We start from the raw sequence: 6,597 nt of genomic DNA, 5'->3' as shown, positions 1-6,597 counted from the left end.
AAAAGAAAAAAGATAGACAGGGGCCGGCTCTGTGGCCTCATGGTTCAGTTCAGCATGCTCAGCTTTGGCGGCCTGGGTTCAGTTCCCAGGTGCAGACCCACCCCACTCAGCAGCCATGCTGCGGTGGTGACCCACATACAAAATAGAGGAAGATGGATACAGATGTTAGCTCAGGGACAATCTTCCTCAAGCAAAAAGAGGAAGATTGGCAACAGATGTTAACTCAGGGCAAATCTGCCTTGCAAAAAGAAAAAGAAAAAAAGATGAACAATACCAAGTGTGAGCAAGGATGCTGAGCAATCAAACTCTCATGTATTGCTGGTCGATGCATAAAATGCCACAACCACTTTCCAAAATAGTTTGGCAATTTCTTATAAAGTTAATGTACACTAACCATACGACCCAACAATTCCCCCACAAGATATATACCCAAGAGAAATGAAAATATATATCCACAAAGACTTTTACACTAAGGCTGAAAGAAGTTTTATTCGCAACAGCCCCAAACTGGAAACAATCCAAATGTCCATTAGCAAGTATGGTTAAACAAACTGTGGGAAAGCCACAGAATGGAACACTACTCAACAATGAAAAGAAACAAACTGCTGATACTTGCAACAACTGGGCCAGACACAGAAGGGTCCACACTCTATGGTTCTGTTTTTATGAAAATCTTGAATTTGCAAAAGTATTCTGTAGCGACAGGAACCAGACTGCTGGTTGCCTGGGGTCGGTGGTTGGGGGACACTGGCTGCAAAGGGGCATGGGGGACTTTTCAGGGGTGATGGAAATGTTCCATATCTTGGTTGTGGTGGTGGTTACATGAGTGTACACATTTGTCAAAACTCATTGAACTGTACCCTTAAAAATGGTGTATTTTATTTTAAGTAAATTATATCTCAATAAAGTTAATTTAAAAAGAAAAAAAGGCACCGTAGCTGCGTCCTATGTTGAGGGAATGTGGTTTGAAGCCAGTCTCAGTCTCCATCTCCCCATCTTCCTTCAACATGTTTCCAGCCTCGTTACCTCAAAGCCTCCCCATAGCAGGGCTCCTTTCTCTGTGAAAGTTCTCTTTCCCAGCACGTGCTCCCCACCTGCCACCCCCAGCCAGGACCTTTCTTCCTCACCCTCCGCAAACGGGAGCGTCCTGACCCCCTGCCAGCTGGCTTTAAGAGCGACCTGTCTGTGCTTCCCCAGGTGCGGGCTTGGGGCCAAATCTGGGCAGCGTCAGCAGCTTGTGCTCCGCAGACGCAGAGTTGGCCCTCAACTCAATACATCAGCCTTCCCAGCTCTCGCTCGGTCTTGGCAAGGGTGAGAGACTGCACACAGAGTCTCTGGCACCTTTGCCTTCAGACCTCAACGCTTATCCGTGGACCACCAGGGCCAGGTTCTCTGGCTGTGCATGAAGTTCCACAGACCTGGCCCAGGCTTCTTGGTCTTGTCCCCAGCCTGAGTCTCATCCTCTTTTCAGATCCTAACTCCCTCTGTCCCAGGTCCTCTCTTGCTCCTAAGTCATCATTCCACCTAAGAAATCCCAAATAGAAATAGAGCTGTTTAAAAGAAAGAAATTCAGGTCGGCAGTGATTGTGGCATAGGCTCCTCTGACAAGCTGTTAGCATCCCTTGAGAAGGAATACCCTGGGCTGGAAGCGGTCGTCTCCACCAGGTGAATGACTCCCTGCAAGGCTCAATGACCTTGCTGCTCACATTACTGAGGGACCTGCCACCACTCAGTCCCTCCCTGGGGATATGTACATGAACAGATTGGGGACATAGGGAGCAATGCTAGCCAAACAGAGAGAGAAAAGGGATGCCAAGAGGGCTCCAGCCCTGCATTTCTTTGTAGAGTCTTCTTTGCACATCTGTTCCAGGGAGAGGCTGAAGCGTGGAATCCAGATGGGCCGCCATGGCCACAGGCCTCCCAGCCATGGGATTTGGGGATTGAGGCAAAAGCATCCTAAGGGAGCCACGGCTCTTTACCCCCAGCCACTTGTCCTGCCACTTTTGGACGGCAAAGAGGGTGCAATTACCCTGGTCATGGGAATGGCTGGACCCCTCCGACTTGGAGACAATGGCTTGGCCAGAGCACGTGGGCGAGCCCAGGAGACTGGCTCGGGTCTGTGGCTTCCTGGGAGGAAGTGAGGCATTGTTTCGGGGGCTGTGTGGGCCCGCTGGAATGCCGCACAATGCAGGGAGCAGTGGGCGCCAGGTCCAGCCCACCGACAGTGGGAACTTGTTTATTGCTTTAATGACCCCACAGTGGATCCACCTGGAAACAGACCTGCTAATGAGCGGAGACAGAGCTGGCACAGCCCCAAGGGAAGCCTGTCGGGCCAGCTCCCCTGGAGGCGCTAAGGGTGTGTGGTCTGAGACTGGAGGGCTGGAAGTAGAGACCTGGGTTCCTCCTGGGAAAACCACAGGGAGATCTCCTGCTTTTCCATCCCCATCCGCCTCCTGCTGTGGGGTCATGAGAAGGCAGAGTAGTGGAAGGCGCTGAGATTGAGGATGGGAGGCATAATCGGGCTTCCCGTTCCAGCCTCTGCTCTAATCTGCTGGTGGCCTTGACCAAGCCATCTAAGCTTTCTGGGCCTCAGTGTCCCCATCTTTTGGGAAGGGATACCAGAACCATTCCTGCTGTCTCCCTGCTTCCCTAGGGTGTTGGGAGGATAAGGTAAGATCAGACACAGCAACCGCTTTGAACTCCTTGGAAGAAAAAACCTTTTAGACATCAAGGCTTTGTGCTGTTTGCTTCTTCCCCCTGTGGCTGGAACCTGGGAGCCCGGGCAGATGTACTGTCTGGGACTCGGTTTTCCTAGACTGTTTGTCAGACACCTGCCAGGGCCTGAGACAAAATTAAAAACCGCTCATGTGTCAAGGACACAGGGGAGCCAAGGGTGCGCTGTATAGGAGAGGGCCACTGTGGGCTGGGGCTGCCCTGCCGGCTCAGGAGCCAGGTGGGAAATGTCCGGGAACGTGAAAGCCATTGGTAGCCTGCAGTCAGCCGCTGTAGGAGTTTTGCACTGCAGAAATCAGCAATCTCTACAAATCAGGGCACTTGTTTTTTGAAAGCTAGACCAGCAGGTCTGTGGAAGGCTTACTTAGCACTGCTCCGACCCCACCCCTCTGCCCAGCCAGGTCTCCCCAACGCAGGTGTGGCTTGTTTCCCCTCTGGACACAGACCCTGGAGGCCTGAGTAGTTAAGAAAATGGTCCCAGTCCAGGCAGGCGTGGGGCGGGCACGACTAGTGGGATGGAGGTTTCTGGATTCTGGGGCTAGAGCTAGGAGAGGACTTGTCTCCTCTGCACCATGCTGAGTTCTGAGGGGCTGGGAGCCAACCCAGAGCTCCAGGTGATGCTGAGGAGGCTGCTGCTCTGGGCTTTTCTTTGCCCTGGTTCAAACACAACAGAGGCTGGGGATGGGGACCGCAGACCTCATGCGTTGAACATATCAGGCATCTATGAGGACATTCTTACAGGAGCATAACTCAGGAATCTCGTTAATTATTTAAGGAATTGTTTGCTTGCTTGTGTTTTGGGGGCTTGTTTTTAATCCAAGAACTTTCTTTATAGGCTGAAAAGGGGCGATGATCACAGATTCTGCTGGAGGCCTCTGACTTGGCAGGCATTGGAGGATAAAACTGTGAAGCTGAAGGAGGAAGCTGCCAGTGACCTGCGATGGGTCAAGGGGACAGCTCTGGGCCTGGAAGCCGGGTTCTAGTCTGGCTCTGCCATCTGCTCCAGGGCAAACCCCTCGCTGTCTGTGGTCTCCGTGCTCTCATCTGTGCCCTGTGGTCATCAGCAGGTGACGCTCTAGGGGCTCTGGCTGCATCCATGTTCTCTGACATAGAATTTGTCTTCCTTGCCCTTTGCTTTCTCTTATCAATGTCCCTACTCTAATGGGGTGGCACATGAGCTTGAGGTCACACCCCCCCCGCCCCCCCGCCAGCCAGGGCCTATCTGTTTGTGGCAAAGGCATGTGCTCCAGAGTCCAGCAGGTGCTCAGCTTACATCTTGGCTCTTGCCTCTTCCTAGCTGTGTGACCTGCACTGACTTCTCTGATCCATCACCTCATCTGAGAAGAGCAATCTACAAGCCCGCTCCCCAGGGTTCCTGGGGGAATTGGTGGCATCACTCATAAATCCTTGACATAGGCTCCACCACACAGTGGATGTGCAGAAATGGTAGCCGTGATCTGTGCTTCATTCTGGGGGTTTCCTGCTCTCTAAAGCAAGATGACACAGGCAGGCCCATGAGGGACCTGCTGCTTAGGAGAAGTAGGCGACCTTGAATCCCCTGTCCAGGGGGATATGCATCTCCAGGTGGTCTTACCAGGGGATTTCAACCCAACAAGTGAAAGTCACCGCCTCCCAGGGGAAACCCCCACATTGTCACAAGGAAACTGCATAACTGATCTGAGGCAGACAGGCAGGGTGCTCGGGGCCCGGTTTTGACTTGGGCAAGTCACTTAGCTGCTCTGTTCTCCGTTCTCTTGTTTATGATATGGAGTGCATCTCTGCCCTGCCTCATTGCCCTGGACAAATAAGGTCACTGAGGAGCAAGTGCTGAGGAGCAAATGAAATCAGTCAAACTGTTTTAGAGCACTCTATAAAATGGATTATTATCACAAATGATATATAATCAATCTCCAGGGCCCAGGACAGCCCTTGGAGATTTCTTCATAGGTACAAGAATCTCTTCTCTTTCCCATTCTTTGCTAGGGAGTTTTTTTTTCCAGTGGAAGCCTCTGCACCTCGGGGACAGAGTGGAGCCGAACGTCCAGTGTGGTTCGCAGTCCTGTCTCCTCCCTCCCACTCGTCCCTCCACAGGGAAATCCCGGTGTATTTTTAGGGAGCCTCATTGCTGCCGCCTGGCTTCCCCTCCAGGGCCAGCCTGGGAAAGCTCTCGGAACACAGGCCTAGGCTGCTGCAGAGACGGGCCTGAGCCCTTCTCCTCTCTGACCCTGGGCTTTGTCCCCAGAAGGGCTGACCAGGGTAGGAGGCCCAGGGGCTGAGATGGCCAGAAAGACAAAAGGTGTGGCACTGACAAGCAGAGTGAGAAATGCGGGTCAAGTCTCGGGGAGGGAGGGACAGACTGTGAAGGCCCCCAAGAAGAGAAAATGAGTAAACAGCTCAGCCACTGCCCTGTTCTGCCTCGTGCAGGCTGAGGGCAGGGCTCCAGGCCCCTGGCAGGTTAGCTTCAGATTGCGAAAGTTGGGGGTGGAGCAGGCCGGGGACACCCCCTCCTCTGGGAGTAGGTTAAATAATCTTCAGCTGCAACAATAAAGATCATTTATGACCTGATGCCCCAGCCTGATTCGGAAGGCCGCAGGGCCGGGGGGGGGGGGGGGGGGGGGGGGGGGGGGGGGGGGTGGATAATGTGTCTCCTCCACTCTGTCCCTCCAGGGTTAATTATCTGAACAGTCTTTGGACTTTGGCACACTCAAAAGAGAAAGAAGATCTGCAAATCATTAAGCCAGGGAATGGCCTTCACGAAAGAAGCGTCTGTGGGCGCGGGGCAGACGGTATGCAGGTGCCCCCTCCGTGCGTCCGTGTGGCCTGGGCGTCGGTGGGTCAGAGAACCGGAGCAGAAGTGGCCAAGGGCTCCAGGGCCGGGAGGACGCCCGCAGGGAGCCTGCGAGTCGGGTCTGGGGGGGGGCGGGGGGGGGTGGGGGGAAGGCAGGCGCGCAGCGGGCCCCCTCCCCTGTCGTCTCTACGGCTCTCCGCACGTTTTCAAATGCTAGCGTTGGCAGTGTCCTTGAAGGGATTGAAAGAACTCAGAACACCACCAAACAAGTCAGGGTAATGATGGCACTCAGTGCGACAGGGCACGTGTTCCGGAGTCCGGGAAAGCATCTGCTGTCGTCTCCTGCCCCCCGACTTGTCCCCCGGGGGCAAAGACGCGTCCCGGAGCCTTCCCGCCCTGGCCAGGCCTCCTGCCTCGGCCGGCGGGCTGTGCCTGCTCGGTGCATCCTGCACCACTCGCATCACTGAAATGTGTGCGTGTGCACGGTGGGGCAGGATCGGCTCCCACGGGCCGGGGGCCGGCGCGGGCTCTCCCGAGAGGAGCGCCGGGGTCGCACTCATCCAACAGGGGTCCCTAACAAGGCCCCAGACGGGACTTTGTGTCTCCTGCTCCACATTTGCCCCTGGCTTCCTGAGGAAGCCCTCTGGAATCACAGCCTGTGGGTGCCTGGAGGAACAGTGAGAGGTCATCGGATCCATTTCACAGAGGAGGAAACCGACGGTTCTTTCCTTTCCCAAAGCGGCTCTCGGGACTCCCATTTGCTTTCTAAATGATTTTGCACATTGGTTTTTGCTGGTTACGTATATCTTTACCGAAGACAGTGTTGCAGGTGCCCTCCCAACCCGGGTCGTTAACGTGACGCTGGGGCTGGCGGGGGAAGGCGGAGAGCGGGGGCCTGCGCGCCGCTGTGCGGCCGAGGACCTTGGTGTGCTTATGTCCTAGTGTTCTCTTCTATTTTAGAAACGCCTGCCCCTTGTGCTTTGGCTTCCTGGGGCAATGCTGTTCTGCTGGTTGTGCAGTCAGGCTTTTCAATCATAAACAAGAAAAAAAAAATCCACGTTTCTATTTCTTTATGT

Source organism: Equus caballus, chromosome 5, assembly GCF_041296265.1.
Source record: "Equus caballus isolate H_3958 breed thoroughbred chromosome 5, TB-T2T, whole genome shotgun sequence".
NCBI lineage: Eukaryota > Metazoa > Chordata > Mammalia > Perissodactyla > Equidae > Equus > Equus caballus.
The sequence above is the reverse complement of the archived record's forward strand: the minus strand, read 5'-3'. Positions refer to the sequence as shown.